This window comes from Dasypus novemcinctus, chromosome 13, assembly GCF_030445035.2.
Source record: "Dasypus novemcinctus isolate mDasNov1 chromosome 13, mDasNov1.1.hap2, whole genome shotgun sequence".
Taxonomy (NCBI): domain Eukaryota; kingdom Metazoa; phylum Chordata; class Mammalia; order Cingulata; family Dasypodidae; genus Dasypus; species Dasypus novemcinctus.
Window position 1 is genome coordinate 85,071,508 of NC_080685.1, and position 18,070 is coordinate 85,089,577.

The 18,070-nt window shown below is 44.6% G+C and overlaps 1 long non-coding RNA gene across 2 annotated transcripts in view; it reads right to left on the reverse strand.

Annotated features, from left to right (window-relative positions):
- Positions 1-3,396: 3,396 nt before the first annotated feature.
- LOC111764048 (uncharacterized) overlaps positions 3,397-18,070 on the reverse strand; it is a 104,071-nt gene continuing 89,397 nt past the window's right edge. For both annotated transcript variants that reach the window (XR_009180189.2, XR_002796755.3), the window contains exons 2-4: positions 8,286-8,365; positions 6,065-6,224; positions 3,397-3,776 (exon numbers count right to left, since the gene is read on the reverse strand). This is a non-coding gene — a long non-coding RNA (uncharacterized lncRNA). The remainder of the gene's footprint in view (positions 3,777-6,064; positions 6,225-8,285; positions 8,366-18,070) is intronic.

Genomic DNA, 18,070 nt, shown 5'->3' on the forward strand with positions numbered 1-18,070 from the left:
AACCAACACTTCTCAAAAGGGGGGCCTCTCAGCTTCAGAGGTTCTAGCTCTCCTATTCCTGACACATTCCCTAGTAATGCGCTGGGGCCTGCACAACTAACAAGTAGATTAGTCCTGAGGCCTTGTGAGATCCTTTATTACTCAATCGTCCATATCAAAACCGATTTCCTTCTCAGGGTTGTGCCGTTCGCCACACGCCTGCTAGGCTACGCCAGCGACCCTCGCCACAACTTAGAGAAGACGCAGGCTGTGAGAGTTCCCATTCCAGCGCCGCCGCCCCTTCACGCCCCTTCACGCCTCACACCTCCCCCTTCAACAGTCTGATCCCAACCAACACCTGGATTCTTGCAGTAAGCCCCTCCCGGGTCACCGTGCCTCCCCCTCTGCTTCCTCACACACAGCTTTAAAACACCCCCAGAGTGAGCCTTCCCAGGTGTTCAGTCAGATCATGTGACTCCTCTGCGCAAAACGCGCCGTGGCGCCGCACTTCACTCAGTGTTCTGACACGGCCTAGAAGGTCCCCGGGTCTGATACTCCCCTCTCCACAGCTCTGCCCCTCACTGGCTCTACTCCAGGCAAAAGGCCTCCTTGTCGGTCTTTGAACATCCTGGCCTCGCTCCCACCTCAGGGCCTTTGCACAGGCACTTTCCTCCCCCTGTTAGGCTCTTCTCCCAGATCTCCACACGGCTCACTCACTCACCACTTCAAGTTCTTATTACATGTCTCCCTCAGAGAAATACCCTGACCACCATCATTTAAAAAAAAAATTTTTTTTAAGAGACTTAGATTACATAACTGTCACACAAAAAAATATAGGGGATTCCCATATACCCCACTCCCTAGCTCTCCCACATTTTCCCACAGCAGCAACATCTTTTATTAGTGTGGTAAATTTGCCACAATTGATGACCACATCCTGGAGCATCTTGGACTGTAAGTGATGATTATAGTCTACATTATAGTTTATACTCTCTCCTGCACATTTTTGCAAGTTATTAGAAAATATACAATCGTCTGTATCTGTCATTGCAACGACATTCAGGATAATTCCCAAGTCCCAAAAATGTCCCCCAAATTAAACCTATTTTTCCCTCTTCTTCCCCTCAGAACCTCCAGTGGCCACTGCCTCCACATCCATGATAAAAGTTCTTTCATTGCTAGGATCACAAGTCTACATAGAACAATTTTAAGTCTACTCTAGTCCATTAACTATTCCCCAATCCTGAGGATTCTGTGATGGTAATGCCCAGTCCACTCTAATTGAGAGGGGGCTTAGATCCCACAGAGTAGACAGATGGGACTTTCTTGCTTGCAGTTGTGGATTCTCTCTGTTCCTTGAGATGCAATTCCATTGCTGGATATATACCCAGAAGAATTGAAAGCAGGGACAGAAACAGATATATGCACAACAATGTTCATAGTGGCATTATTCACTACTGCCAAAAGTTGGAAACAACCCAAATGTCCATCAACAGATGAATGGATAAACAAATTGTGGTATATAAATACAACGGAATATTATTCAGCTGTAAGAAGGAATGCAGTATTAAGACATGGGATAACATGGATGAATCTTGAAGACTTTATGTGGAATGAAGCAAGTCAGACACTGAAGGACAAATATTACATGACCTCATTGATATGGATTAAGAACATTGAGCATTCTCAGAGAGCTAGCTTCTGGAAGATAGGTTTACAGGAGACTGACCACCTTTTAAAACTTGCAAACCAGCCCCCCACCCAAGAACCCCTGATCCTTCTTAACTTGATAAATTTTTGACCACAGCAGTTACCACCTTCTTTTGGCCAAGAAAGTTCATATCTATTATATCATATGGTTTTATATAAATATGTCATTTATTGACTTATTTTGTTTTCTGCATCCCCTCACTAGATTGTTAAACCCACAAGGACAAAAATTTTGTCTATTTTGCTTCCTGTGTCTATAACATAGTCAGTGTTCAATGAATATGTGTTGATGGTGACATGAATAAATGAGAAGGTGCAGATTCCTCAGGGGTCAGGCATGAAGAAACTGAGGTGCTGTGATAAGGAGTTCAGGACTTAATCCTGAAGGCAAAGGCAAGTAACAGAAAAGATGCATTGAAAGGACCTTCAAGGTCCCAAATGAGCCTTTCCTGCTAGGATGTACACCCAGTATAGTCCTCATGGAACCAGGATTGTTCTGTGTGACCCATAGACTTAATGGTAGGTCTTTTCTGAGATTAGCTTATAAAAGATAAGGTAGCTTCCATCTCACAACCCTAGCCCTCTCTCTTAATCTCTCTCTCTCTCTCTCTGATTGTGCCTTCCAGGGAAAGTCAGCTGCCACGTCATGTCCAGCCCTGTGGAAATGTCCCTGTGGTGAGGAACTGCAGCTTCTTGCTGTGTGCCATCTGAGTGAGCTTGGAAATGGATCTCTGAGGACCAGTCAAGAGGTCAGATGCCTGCAGCCCCAGCCACCTGCTTAACTGCACTCTCATAAGGGACCCTGAGCCGAAGCCCCTCAGCTAAATCCTCCACCCAGCTAGGCTGTTTCCAGATTCCTGGTCTTCAGAAACTAAGTGAGATAGTACATGTCTGTGTTGTTTTCCGCTGCTAAATTTTGGGGTAATCTGTTACTCAACAATAGATACCTAATGAAAGGAATGAGCAGCAGGAGGTAAGAAGACCGATTTAGAGGCTCCTGGAGTGTCCCAGGCACAAGGGTGTGAAGACCCGGATGAGAGCAGAGGCAGTGGAGGTGAAGTGAATGGATGGGATGCCTTCAAGGTCTGTAGGAGGTGGAGCAACACGATTATACCTGATTGTATGTGTGGGGACGTGAGGGGCAAGAATCTAGGAGGATGCTCCCATTTCTGCCATGGTTTCCTGGATATACATTTAATCGGGTTATGGAGTACAGATTGACCTCAGACTGATTCATGATCTCCAGCCCCAGCCAAGCTCTAGGCTTTTGCTTGTGTCTTCCCCAGCGACTACTGCAATACATTTCCTCCACCCACCACCCCCCAGGCAGCTCAAGCATCACTTCCCCTCTGACCCAGGCAGAGTTAATCTCTCCTTTTTGCCCCAATGCCTGTTTACACATTTCGTCTATGGCACTTTTCAGTGTTTTGCAATTATTGTTTTCACTTCAATCACATATAATTTACTGTGAACTCCTAGAGGAAGAAATGTGTCTTGTCTGCCTTATATCTCTTGGCCCTGGCACACAGTAAGTGCTCAATACATTGTCACAGTGTGGGCTCGCCCGGAGGGCCGCTGCAGGGGCGGTGTGGGCTCGGGCGGAGGGCTACAACGCAAGGAGGGGCCTTCCGAGAAGGCGCTCCGGGGCCGGCAAGGTGCGGAGGACGCGCGGTAGGAAGAAGACTACCGAGGAGACCAGGATCTGTGCGCAAGTCTGATTTATTCAGGAAGTACAGCAGTTAATATAGGGCGAAGACGGGGGAGGGGCAGGGGGTGTGGCCGGGGGGCGGCAGACGGCTGATAGGTTCGTGCAGGGGTGCATCACTGGTTGCAGGCAGAAGATGGGGTAGCCAGGGTTCTCGGCAGCAGCGAGGCGGGGCTGTCATGGTGCGGCGGTGGCCCTCAGGGGAGAGGCGGGGTTAGGCCACCGAGGGGGAAGCGGGTGCAGCTGGGCAGAGGGGCGGGCAGTACACCCGAACCCCAAGCGGAGGGCCTTAACGCCCGTTCCCGCCACCCGGGTCCGACTCACACCGGCGCCTGGAGACGAGCCGACCCTTGCTGTTGCCGCGCTCCCACACGGTGCCACCCTACAATACATGTTTGATGAAAAAATGAGTGAACAGAATAACAATTACACTCAATCCATCTACACAATTGTTGGGCCTCATTCCCCCAAAGGAAATTTTCCTTATGCCAGCATTTGGTATTCCTCCATCCAGAAAACTCTTCCAAAAATAATTAAGCATTACCTTCCTGACATGGCCATTTTCTCTCCAGCCAGAATGAATTGCTCCTGCAATAGGCTAATGTAACCTTTTGGACAGATAACCACAAGTAACAGACCTCAAGGAAGGGTCTGCAGGTGGGATATAGAGGGTACGGGACCACCAGAAACCTACCTTCCAAATAAGAATTGGAAGAGTTTTCTTCTGTCCCCCTTCCGAGGCTGAAAATCATACAGCCCTTGGCCTAAAAGTCAAGTTCTATAACGTATAAGATTTATCATTATAAGTCTTTATATACAGTGTTGCTTCCTCACCTCTTGTAATAGGTTAGCTTCTTTTGAACAAATCGTTCATTCACTCAGCAAAATGGATTAAGTGACTACGTTCTAGAGATATAATAACCACCCCTTGCTATTAAAATCCACTGCTGAGTTCCATTTTGCATCTTCTTCCACCAAGTCTAGGGTAATAGGGTAACCTAAGAAACTGTTTTGCCTCCCCTCTTCAAATGCTTCAAAGAATATTTAAAGAGAAGAATGTATCACAATGTTATATGAAACAGCAAAAGCAGCATACAAAACTGTTTAATATGTAATATTATCCTACTTTTACTTATGTGTTGGTATATATGTATATGTGTATGTATATCTGTGGATACATAGGTTTATATATATACCTATATGGAAGCAAACTTGGCCCAGTGGATAGGGCATCCGTCTACCACATGGGAGGTCCGCAGTTCAAACCCCAGGCCTCCCTGACCTGTGTGGAGCTGGCCCATGCGCAGTGCTGATGCATGCAAGGAGTACTGTGCCATGCAGGGGTGTTCCCATGTAGGGGAGCCCCACGCGCAAGGAGTGCGTCCCGTAAGGAGAGCCACCCAGTGCAAAAGACAGTGCAGCCTGCCCAGGAATGGCACCGCACACACGGAGAGCTGACAGCAAGATTATGCAACAAAAAGAAACACAGATTCCCATGCCACTGACAACAACAGAAGCGGACAAAGAAGAACACAAATAGACACAGAGAACACACAACTGGGGCAGGAGGGGGTTAGGGGAGAGAAATAAATAAAAAATAAAAAAATAAAATAAAATAAAAATATATATATATACCTACATGTACATGCTGACACAGAAGCAAGAAAGAAATGAAGCACATCAAAATGTTGTATGTGTTTGAAGTTTTCAACAATAAAAAGTAATTTTTAAAACTTTACAATAATAAAAAGTTTAAAATTATGTTAACATGGGTAGTGGCATTATAAGTGTAATTTTCTTCTTTGTGACTTTCTTATTTCTAAAATCTCTACAACAAAAAATTACATGAAAATGCCATTTTAAAACATACTTAAAGGAAATGGATTTGGCTCAATGGATAGAGCGTCTGCCTACCACATGGGAGGTCCAGGGTTCAAACCCAGGGCCTCCTGACCCATGTGGAGCTGGCCCATGTGCAGTGCTGATGTGTGCAAGGAGTGCCCTGCCACGCAGGGGTGTCCCCCGCATAGGGGAGCCCCACACCCAAGGAGTGTGCCCGATAAGGAGAGCAGCCCCATGCAAAAAAAGTGCAGCCTGCCCAGGAGTGGCGCTGCACACACAGACAGCTGACGCAGCAAAATGATGCAATAAAAAGAGACACAGGTTCCCAGTGCCGCTGACAAGAATACAAGTGGACACAGAAAATGGACACAGAGAGCAGACAGCAGGGGGTGGGGAGGGGGAAGGGGAGAGAAATAAATAAAAAATAAATCTAAAAAAAACATTTAATATGAAAAAAATATATAGCAAGCGATTTACAGTCATTAGAGTCAAAGGGGAGTGGGGTGGGGAGGGGGTATAGCAAGCTCTTTTTGTTTCCTTCTTATCTTTACCTATATTTTCCTGAAATTTCTATGGTGAACATGTATTATTTGAAAACTGAGAGGTGGAATCTATCTGATAGTGTAATTAATCTGTAGATATCTGAGAATGTAAGTATTTTCTCTACAATAGCCCCTACAGCAGCCATTCCTCCTGAACAAATGAACGCATATCTTTTCCATTTGTTGTTTGTTCCGCATTTGAAAACCTCTTCCATCCTAAACAGTTCAACACTCAATTTTAAAATTTAAAGTATCTAATTAGGTTGGAGACTCTTCTGCTAAGTACCTCTTTCAAGTCCTTGTAAGCTCACTTCACCAGGTCTGGGAGCCAGTCTTTGCAGGGCCAGAACCAGCTCAGAAAGTCATGAAGCGGGTGCAGAAGTGGCTCAAGTGATTGAGCACTGGCTTCCCACATGGGAAGTCCGGGGTTCGGATTCTGATGTCTCCTAAAAACAAAAACACAAACAACAAGCAAACAAGCAAACAAACAAACTCAGGGAAGCTGAGGTGGCTCAGTAGTTGTACCAGCTTCCCACATACGAGGTCTAGGGTTCAATCCCTGGCCCCCAGTACCTTAAAAAAAAAAAAGGCAAAAAGAAAGAGTTGAAAGGGCAACCTACTCCTCCTTCCAAAACCTGTGCTGGGGATTTGGGTTGTCCAGGCACTCCAGGTTCTTTTGGATTCCAGCAGGCTCTGTGGGGCTGCCAGGTTCTGACCTCATCTGTGTGTTTGCACACAGTCACTGAAGTCCACACACCAGCCGACTTATGTCTGCATTCCCCAGACTGTGAAAACCCCCTCCTCCCTGCTCGGGCCCTCCTCCCCCGGGCAGCGCCCTGATGCCCTTAGTGTTCTGGGAGTGTGGGACTCGGTGGGCTCGCCTCCCATAGAACTCGGGAGTAGAAGTCCACAGAACACCCCTCTCACTTCATTTGTCCTGACACCCTCTTATCCAGTGGATTGCCTCGCCTTCCTGGCTGCCTTCCTAAGCCGTTTCTTCCAGTTCACTTAGGGACGTGTCATATTCACAAAGCAAAAGCCTCCCCTGGTTTCCAGTGGGAAGCCTGGCCCATGCTGAGAGCAGTCTCAGGCCCAGCTCCTCAGGCCAGGAAGACAAACAGAACGTAGCCTGTGGCCTGTAGGGTGTCAGCAGCCCTTTCTGAGAGCCTTTGGGTATTGGGACGAACTCAAATCCTTCATGGATCCTCCTGGAGACTGTCTGCGGGGACTACCTACCACCAGGGCCTCAGGGAGTTCTGCAGTTAAGAAGCTCTGGGGTGGGAAGTGGACATGGCTCAACTGATAGAGCATCTGTCTACCACGTGGAGGGTCCAGAGTTCAAACCCCAGGGCCTCCTGACCTGTGTGGTGAGCTGGCCCACGTGCAGTACTGCCCCGCGCAAGGAGTCTATGCCACACAGGGGTGTCCCCCATGAAGGGGTGCCGCACGCATAAGGAATGTGCCCTGCAAAGAGAGCCACCCTGTGTGAAAAAAGTGCAGCCCACCCAGGAGTGGTGCTGCACACACTCGGAGAGTTGACGCAACAAAAAGAGATGCAGTTTCCCAGTGCCGCCAGAAAGGAACACACAACGAATGGACACAGACAGCAGACAATGGGCTGGGGGGCGGGGAAGGAGGAAGGGGAGAGAAATGAATAAAATAAATAGAAGCTCTGGGGTTGTCTCTGCGCCCCTGTTAGCCAGGGTACAGTGCAGGGGAGCTGAGATCAGTGCCATTCTGGCTTCTCAGAAACACCAATTGCACCGCACTCCCAAAGCTCTCACCACTGCCACCACCCTGGCCACATTTGGGGTTCTCAGTGACCTTGCCTCCTCTCTGGCAATATTTTGATACCAAATTAAAGATATTGCCCCATAGTGGTTGTAAAAGAAAAGGAAAAGACTTAGTTTTTAAACACTTTCCTTTTTGTATGCTATAAACACAGGGTAGAACCAATTCCTTCCCCACTCCACCCCACCCCCAGGCCACGTGGATAAGGCAAGGGCAATCGCCAGGGTATTCGCCTGTTACTGGAGTTGCAGCCTAAAGCAAATTATTGTTATTATCAGGTTATAAACTCTTTTTAAAAATCCCTTAATGGAAATGCTAACAGCTCATTAACTATAACGAGTGCCATCATATAGGCTGTGTTCCAGCAGGGGGAAAGCCATGCGTTAAGGTGGCCTTTCAGGAGTACGAAGGGCTTAGCAAGAGGAGGGTTCACTCTGGACAGTGAGACCCCACGTCAGGACAACCACTCTGCAGTCGTGCCAGACTCCTCCTGGTCCCCACATCATTTCTGACAAGAGCCAGTTATTTACAGGACCTGGCTGGACCCTAAGAAAAACGCAACACATCTGAGGGACAGCTGACAAAGCGGGGAAGTGAACAACTAGCATCAGCAGATAGGACTCTGTTAGCCCCAGACACGGAACGGCAGAGCGGGACCCATTATCACAAACACGCTGTTTGCTCATGGTTTGAATCTATTTCTGGAGACTGTTTACCTAAATGAAATTACTTATCCACTGGGGCAGGGTTCAAAGCTCAAAAGATAAGTGCAGTCAGCCCGTAAAAAGATGCAAGCCTGGGAAAATAAGGGGAAAAAGAAAAAAGTTAGATTAATCTCAGAAAAAAACCTTTTTCTCAATGCCATTAAAAATTACTTGGCATTCTTGAAGATCATTAATTAAATTTAATTCCAAAAGTTCAAAGCCACTGTTCAAGAGAAATAATTAAAAGCCAATATTCTCCCCAGAGTGATCTCCTAATGCACAGATGGACTAAATGTTCCCTTTCCCACGGGTCCTTACAGGTAACACCAGACTGAGCCCCTGGAGCACAGGTGTGGGAATTCCAGCACCTAGGATAATAATGGTTCTCACACAGCTTCTTCCTAAATTTCCATGACTATATCTCTGAGGGTTTGGCTTACCGTAGTCTTGAGTTATGCTCTATGGAAAAAATTATCTTTAGAAATAGGGCATGTTACGTTCCATCATCATTGCTCTTTTCATATTCATAAGCTACTCGTTATGGATTGGCCTGCCAAAAAGACCTGTTCAAGTCCTAAGCCTCCTGTCCTGTGAGCGTGAATTTATTTGTAAATAGGTTTATTAGAAGATGTTTTTAGTTAAGGTGAGGCCAAACTGGATTAGCATGGGCCCTAATCTAATATGACTGGAGAAGAAATTTGGACACAGATAAAGAGCCAGCCATGTGGAGGAGGCAGAGATTGAGCAGTAGGACAGGCCAGGGAACGCCATGGGTTTCAGGAAAGCCACTGTCAGAACCCTACAGACTTCAGAGGACCCCTGGCCATATCGAAACCTTGATTCTGACCTCTGGCTTCCAGTACTGTGAGACAATAAATTTCTGTTGTTTAAGCCAACTAGTGTGTGGTACTTGGCTACAGCAGCCTTGACAAAACAAGACACTACTCTAGGGGAAAGTTCTCAGTGGACTCTTTAGCCTTAGGTGCAGAATGTTGAGTTCATCATAATCCTCAATTTATGAATCATTATTAGCACTGGTGCATGCCTGACTCTCTCAAATTTTTTTAATTCCCTTTTTTATCCCCCTCCACTCTCCTATCCTCATCTCTTCTCACCCATGGACAGTTCTTCTAAAGTGTTTAAAGTATGTTTTGTTTGTTTGAATATCATTGTTTTGTGGTCATGTATTTTTCTTTTTGCTCATAAACCTCTTACTCAGAATTTCTTTGTTTCATGCTACAATCTAGTCCTTGGCCTTTTACATTTTCATTGTTTGCACATTTTAAGAAATAGCAGAAGGAGATTATCTGTGTTCTCACTTTTATCTAATGTTTCTGCCATGAGATTATTTTCTAGTCTTTGATAGCTGTGATAGTTTGAAGCTGTTATATACCCCAGAAATGTATGTTCTTAAAATTAATCTGTTCCTTTCTATTATCCCAAATTTTATTTTTTATTTTTTTGGATTTTATTTCCTATTTTTAAAATTTTTTTTTTTTAAGATTTATTTTTATTTATTTAATTCCCCTCCCCTCCCTCGGTTGTCTGTTTTCTGTGTCTTTTTTTTTTTTTTTTTTTTTTTGCTGCGTCTTGTTTCTTTGTCCGCTTCTGTTGTCGTCAGCGGCACGGGAAGTGTGGGCGGCGCCATTCCTCGGCAGGCTGCTCCCTCCTTCGCGCTGGGCGGCTCTCCCTATGGGTGCACTCCTTGCGCGTGTGGCCCCCCCACGCGGGGGACACCCCTGCGTGGCACGGCACTCCTTGCGCGCATCAGCACTGCGCATGGGCCAGCTCCACACGGGTCAAGGAGGCCCGGGGCCTGAACCGCGGACCTCCCATGTGGTAGACCGACGCCCTAACCACTGGGCCAAAGTCGGTTTCCCTCCTATTTTTAAAATTATCATTATTATTTCATTTTCTTATTAATTGTATGTGGCTATTTTTTTGTCTTCATTTTTGAAGAAGTTTTGGGTCACAGAAGGGTTACAACTGTGGCAGGGGAGCATCAATTGTGTGGGGTGTCAGTAAAGGGGGACACATGGGAAGAGGTTCATGTGGACATACATATAAGGCATATAAACGTGTTCAAATGTTCATGGAGAATTGTCACAGTGGATGAAGATTCACACAATAACCAAAAGAACATTGAATTCACATCCTGGGGAGCTCTGCCACATTCTCTGATGAAACAGCAAGAATCCCCCAAGTACAGAAGTAATGGCTAACAAAGGAGGATGGTCCATTGATGGACCCTTGATATTGATGACTGTGCTTATGAATCTTTGCTCTTGAAATTGAAACTTAGCATAGTATTATAGGATGCCTAAGCATTACCTCCTAAAAGCCTCCTTGTTGCTCAAACATGGCCTCTCTAAACTGAACTCAGCATATAAATGCAATAACTTCCCCCCACCATGGGGCATGACTCCCAGGGATGATCCTCCCTGGCACTGAGATTACTACCAAGTACCAACCAGCAATGCAACTGGAAAAACACCTTGACCAAAAGGGGGAAAAAGTAAAGACAAATGAGCTTATATGGCTAAGAGTCTTCAAAGTGAGTCAGGAGATCATTACAGAGGTTATGTTTATACATATCTCAGCAGGATCTCATTGACTGCCAAATTAGACATGACCCTAAATAATGGGGCTCCTGAGAGCTCTAGAGACACCCAGGCACTATGGTCAGGGCAGATGGCTCATGAGTTTGGTGCCTTGCTAGTAGGCCCTACTTTGGAGTTTGTGCTCCCAGTGTGACAAAATTGGACTCAGTTGAGGTTTCCCTACACATGGCTCTTCGGTCCCTTCCATTTGAACCTATGGTCAGTGCTGGAGTTGGTACGTGTATTCCAAGAGACTTGAATTTTTGGACTGTCCATGTGCCAGCTGGGTCCTAAGCCTCAATGGAGTTGCAACACCTACTCTCCAGTTCATTGGACTCACCCAGGACAACTAACAAGGAGGATGGACAACCACCATACCAAGTGTAGCAGTTTGATACATTTCATGAATTCCAAAAATAGATATTGGATTATGTTTGTAAACTGGTCTGTACCTGGGCATGGTTAAATTATGATTAAGACTTTGATTGGGCCACATCAGTAGGGTGTTGAGTCCCAACCCTTGGTGGGGGCTCACAGATAAAAGACATGGCAAAGGACAGAGTTGGAGTTTTGATGGAGTTTTGATGCTGGAGTCTTGAGCTGGAGCCCTGGGAAGTAACCACACAGAGGAGCTTGGTTGTGAGGAAAGAGATACAAGCCCTGAAAAGAGAGGAACCCAGGAAGCCTGAACCCTGGCAGATGTCAGAAGCTATCTTGCTCCAACACGTGGCAAAACACTTTGGTGAGGGAAGTAACTTATGCTTTATGGCCTGGTAACTGTAAGCTTCTACCCCAAATAAATACCCTTTATAAAAACCATCCAGTTTCTGGTATTTTGCATCAGCACCCCTGTGGCTGACTAATACATCAAAGAACTGAGAGATCCTACAACCGGAAGTGAGTACCATCCATCAGCCATATGGGACTGAAGCCCTCTCTCAGAGGTAAAGTGAGCATCACCATCCCAGAATCCTCAGGATTAGGGTATGAACTATAGACTAGAGTGGACTTACTGGTACTCTGCTATAGACTTATTGAGATTCTAGCAATGGAAGAACTGATATCATTGATATGAAAGCAGTGGCCACTGGAGGTTCTGAGGTCAGGGAGAAAGAAAACAGGTATAATATGGTGGCATTTTCAGGACTTGGGAATTGTCCTGAATGACATTGCAGTAACAGATACAGGACATTATATTTCTTGCCATAACCTACAGAATTGTTGGGAGAGAGTGTAAACTACAATGTAAACTATATTCTATGCTTAGTGGTCATGCTCCAAAATATGTCCATCAATTGCAATGAATGTACCACACTAATGAAGGATGTTGTTAATGGCATCAAGTGTGGGCAGTGTGGGGAGCAGGGCATATGGGAATCCCCTATATTTTTTATGTAACATTTACATAATCTAAATATCTTTTTTAAAAAATAAAATTTTTTAAAAAAATTAGTCTATTCCTGTTGGGTATAGACCCATTGAAAGTAGGATTCCTGTTGGGTATAGACCCATTGAAAGTAGGATCTTAACTTAAGATATGACCTACTTCATTCAGGGTGGGTCTTAATCCTCTTACTGAAGTCCTTTATAAGAGAATGAAATTCAGACAAGGAGAGAAAAAAAGCACAGAAGCAAGAAGCTGAAAGCAGTGAAACATGGAAGAGAATGAAAAGGCTGGAGATGTCACCATGTGCCTTGCCATGTGACAGAGGAGTACAGGATTACCAGCAGCGTTCTTCAGGATAAAAGTATCACCTGATGATGCCTTGATTGTAAGCTAATAAATTCCCACTGTGAAAAGATACCATTTTATGGTATCTGCTTTTGAGCAGCTTTAGCAAAATAGAACAAATTATCTTTTCTTCTCATCTCCCTGCACCCCCAGCAGGTGGCCACTGCTAACAGCATGGGCAGGGTCTACATTTCCCCACATTTCTCCAGGATTGTTCAATTCACTTAACTGGTAGATCCACCTAAACATTTTTTTTCTTTGTGATTGAGGCTTTCATTAAATTTAATTGCTTCTTTTTAAAAGATAGAAGATCACAAAAAAATACTACATTAAAAAATATAAGAGTTTCCCTTATACCCCACACCCCACCCAAACCCACTCCTCCCACATCAACAACCTCTTTCATCACTGTGGCAAATTCATTGTATTTGGTGAATATGTTTTGGAGCACTGCTGCACCACATGGATTATAGTTTACATTATAGTTTACACTCTCCCCCAGGACATTCAGTGGGTTATGGCAGGATATATAATGTTCAGCATCTGTTCCTGCAGCATCATTTAGGACAACTCCAAGTCTCAAAAATGTGCGCCCCCCCCCATCACATTCACATCACTTCTTCCCTCTCCCTGCCCTCAGTAACTAGCGTGGACACTGTCTCCACATCAATAATACTTTTTCTTCAATTGCTAGAGTCACAATAGTTCTATAGTGGAATACCAGTAAGTCCACTCTAATCCATATTTTATTCCTCCATCCTGTGGACCTGGGATGTTGATGTCCACTCCACCTCTAAATTGAGAGGTGGCTTAGATCCCACATGGTTGATGGATGTGTGATTGAGTTTTATAAAACTGGATTCATAATACAGTTCTCTGCAGTTTGCTCATCATGGTCATCCTTCCAGATTAGTAGATCCAGATTTAGCTCATTCTTTTTATCGTTTACATAATATTTCATGGTATGGACATTCAACAATGTATTCACCCATTCCCCTACTGATGGACATTAAGATTGTGCTCAGTGTTGTTGTTGGGTATTATTTTTTAGATTTTATATGTGATAATTTTTATTGTAAATGAAACATATTAAATAAAAGTAAAATGTATGTGTTACCAATACAAATTTGGCAACATCCTAGGAAAATGTTAGTTAAGAAATGGTGAATTTTTACCATATTTTAGCTCTACGTTTAGAAACTGTCTAAGGATTCCCAGTTGCCCACAGGATAAAATCCAAGGTTGGCTCAGTGTTTTATCACTACCCACAAAGCTGCAATAAAATCAGTGTACATGAACCCATACACACTGATGCTTTTATTTCTACAGGATAGATTCCCAGGGGTTATGTATGTATTTTTTACTTATGTAAATGGTATTATATTAGACCACATCCTATTTCTTACTTTTTTCACTATGTTTTTAAGATCTATCAATTTATTAATTGCAGACCCAATCTATTGGTTCTAACAGCTTCATTATACTCCATAGTGTACCCTGTTTCACTTCACTTTTCCCTCTTTAGTCAATTTTAAATAGTAGTAGCACAACATTCAAGTTACTTTAAAAATACTATTGGAAGGTTAATGCACTTAAAAAGAAAGCACCAAATAGAAAATAAATGATTCCAGCTTTTTCAAACTCTCAACAAATTTGATTTTGGACAGTTGCTATGACCAACCTGGGCATGGAGAAAAAGGGTGGGGCAGGGAATGCACACATTTGTTGAGAACCTATGTGCCAGGGGCTGTACAAAAATCATATTTGTTTCTCTACACAAATCAAGGAGATCACGTTTTACCCACTGACCAGATGAGGACAGAGGGCAAGAAAAGTTCCATCACATGGAGCAGTTATCGTGCAGTGGTTGAGTTCCTGCTTCCCACATATGAGGTCCCAAGTTCAATCCCTGGTACCTCCTAAAAACAAAACAAAACAAAACAAACAAAAAAACATAAAACAACTCTCATTGGGGAGTGGATGTAGCTCAATGATTCAGTGATTGAGAGACTGCTTCCCATATACGAGGCCCTGGGTTTATTCCCCAGTGTCTCCTAAAAAAATTAAACAAAATAGAGGAAAGAGAGAGAGATCACAAAACCAGATGTTTTGTGACTCCAGACCCTTGGCTCCTCCCATTATGCCTTGTTAGTCAGCTTCAAGGAGTCAGAGTAACTTCTCACTTTTTTGGAGACACTCTCATAAACTGATGCAGGGGGTAGGAAAGTTGAGGGAGGAAAGGCACCTTAAGCATCGCAACTTATTCAATCTACAGTTTCATCAAGGACACTGGAAATGGATATTCTTCTCAACAAAGGTGAATGGTTTTAAATCAATGTTCCAAGAAAATCTAAAATTCTGGCTAATTTGTAGAGCTTTTATGTGAAGATGCTAGTGGTAACAGGGAAAACATGACTGGGGTTGAATTCAGAGTTCTCCTAGGGCAGGAAAGCAGCAGGTCTAACTGGCCGTAGAGAGTTGTGTGAAATAAGGTTGAATCATTAAATGCACATGGAAAGAGTGTAACCTGAATGTTCCAGAACATGAACAGATTTCTGAACAGTCATGGGACTATCACAGGTTTCTTGTCTGGCACTGAGTTTTCTCTTCCCAAATACATGGGACTGGACTGGTAACATGTGTGGTCAGTTGTGTGGAAGGACTTTGACCAGGAGTTCTTAACCATTTTTGTTCCATGGACCCCTTTGCCAGTCAGGTGAAAGCCACAGACCCCTTACTAAGTCCACACTATACTGTGTATTATTTGATAAATATATCACACCCCCAACCCATCCCCACAAAAATAGTGTTTTGTTTTGTTTTTTAAATTTAAATCCAAGCTCATTGACCCGTTGTTAAGAACCCGAGATTGAGACTGCCAGCAATGCAGTCAGTCAGCAGCAATTACTAGGAATGTATTCAAGGCGTCAGATAAAGCCAAAGGGAGAACATGAAATGATTATATTATAGGATGATAAATCAAAGACTGTTGATTATTTACGTAATTTTCTGCCCCAGGATGCAGAGTGAAAACAGAGGTTATAATGTCACTTAGAATTTTTAAACTGAACTGACACCCAGCACCTCGGATGGCTGTGATGTTGTTGTGGCAGAGAGAAGTCAGGAGATCGCAATATTGAAGGGCAGGATGAGAGAAAACTCTGAGAAGGGAGATTTATTTTGACTGGCCAGGCCCAGCGGACTCCTGTCCAAAAAGACAAGCCCAGAATAGGATTTTTGGGTCCCTTTTATACATAAGATATAAGAGTAGGGAGTCAAACAGTGCTTTTATGCAGAAAGGACTTTCTTTGTTATTCTCTTAGAGTTTTAAGTGTTTGTCTGAGTGCCAGATAGGTTTTGAATTAACATATCCCCCACATTCCAGGTAAGCTTGAGTTAACATACCCCCACATTCCATCTGGATGTAAGTTCAAATACATATTCAGTCTGCATCCTTCCTACAGAGCCTATATCACTTAATTGGCTTTCCAGGAACTAGGCATACTAGGATATAGAATAAGTTTGAATTCATGCACAGGCCATATTAGTGTCACCCAAGTGACACAGGTACCCAAAATCATGGTAAGCAGGAGTTAGCTGCCTGTGGAGTTGAGGAAGACCTCACAGAAAAGATGGCATTTGATCTGAGCCTTGAAGGATGAGTGGACACTAGAAGACATCCCAATAACCTACATGTATTGTGAGCTTACTAGGTACCTAGGGCTGTTCTAACAGCTCTATGTGTATTATTTTAATCTCCACAATAATCTCATGAGGCAGGGGCTATCAATGAGGAAAATGAGAGTCAGAGAGGTTAATTAGCTTACTCCAAGTCATACAGCTAAGTAGAGCAGGAAATTGAGTCCAGTTTTTTTTTTAATGCAAAAATCCTGGGTTTCCCCTCATGCACCATGTCCAGCTCTTCCTCTAACTTTCCCACAAAAAAGGGGTGAGGGGAGAGGATGCATAGAGACGATGGCTTTGTAAACGGCCCTCACAGCATGAACTTGCCTGGCCTTTAAGAAGGCCACTAGGGGGTGGTGGAGGAGGGAAAAGGAGGGAAGGGGCTGGGCTGGAGCCTGAGAAGGGGGCAAGAGAGCCTGGAGAGTGGGCCAGGCACGGAGGGGATGGAGGCCTGGGAGAGGAAGTGGGATCTTCTTCCTTTAAGAGCAGTCACAAGTTTCTAAACTGCTCTGTGCTAGAGAAAGACAGAAAATAACTTAGAAGAATGAGCGAAACCAAACTGGAGACCAATGACTAGTCTCAGTGAGACCCTGAGAGAAGGGGAAAGATTTGAGAGAGGGTTTGGAAGTAGAACTAGCGGGATGAGCTATGCATTAAATGTGATGGCAGCGAATGATGGCAGGTGGGGAGGAAGGAAGTAGCCATGATGACTCTGCAGTTTCTACCTAGGACAGTGGAGGGGATGATGAAGTCAGAAGGTAAGCAAGAGAAGCGGATTTGGCTCAACAGACAGAGCGTCTGCCTACCACATGGGAGGTCCAGGGTTCAAACCCAGAGCCTCCTGACCCATGTAATGAGCTCGCCCATGCACAGTGCTGATGCACGCAAGAAGTGCTGTGCCACGCAGGGGTGTCCCCCGCGTAGGGGAGGCCCACGCACAAGGAGTGCGCCCTGTAAGGAGAGCCGCCCAGCACGAAAAAAGTGCAGCCTGCCCAGGAGTGGCGCTGTACTCACATGGAAAGCTGATGCAGCAAGATGACGCAATGAAAAGAGACACAGATTCCTGGTGCTGCTGACAAGAATATAAGCGGACACAGAAGAACACACAGCAAATGGACACAGAGAACAGACACCTGGGGGGGGAAGGGGAGAGAAATTTTAAAAAATAAATAAATAAATTGTAAAAAATAAAAAAGAGAAAGTAAGGAAGAGAAAAACTGAAGCTTAGAAAATGTAGTTAGAGCAATGGACACAACCAATCCAATGTCCACAGAGAAAATGTGGCATGGGTGTGGGAAGGGTAGCCATGGTGGCTGCTGGGTTTGGGGAAAGGGAGGAAGAGATGAGATGTGGAGGCGTTTTCGGGACGTGGAGTTGTCCTGGGTGGTGCTTCACGGACAATTGCGGGACATTGTAGATCCCCCCAGGGCCCACTGAATGGAACGTGGGAGAGTGTGGGCTATGATGTGGACCATTGACTATGGAGTACAGTGATGCTCAGAGATGAACTTACCAGGTGCAATGGATGTGTCATGATGATGGGAGAGAGTGTTGCTGTGGGGGAGTGGGGGGTGGGGGCGGTGGGGTTAAATGGGACCTCATATTTTTTTAATGTAATCTTTAAAAAAAAAAAGAAAAAGAAAATATACTTAGAATTGAGTTTGAAGTTCAACTGGCCATGCAGCTAGAGAGCCAGTGGGCAGTCAGAAATCCCATTCAGGAGAGCATGCTGGGCTGGGACGGCCAAGGATGAAAGGGTGTGCAGAATGAGAGATGGAGAT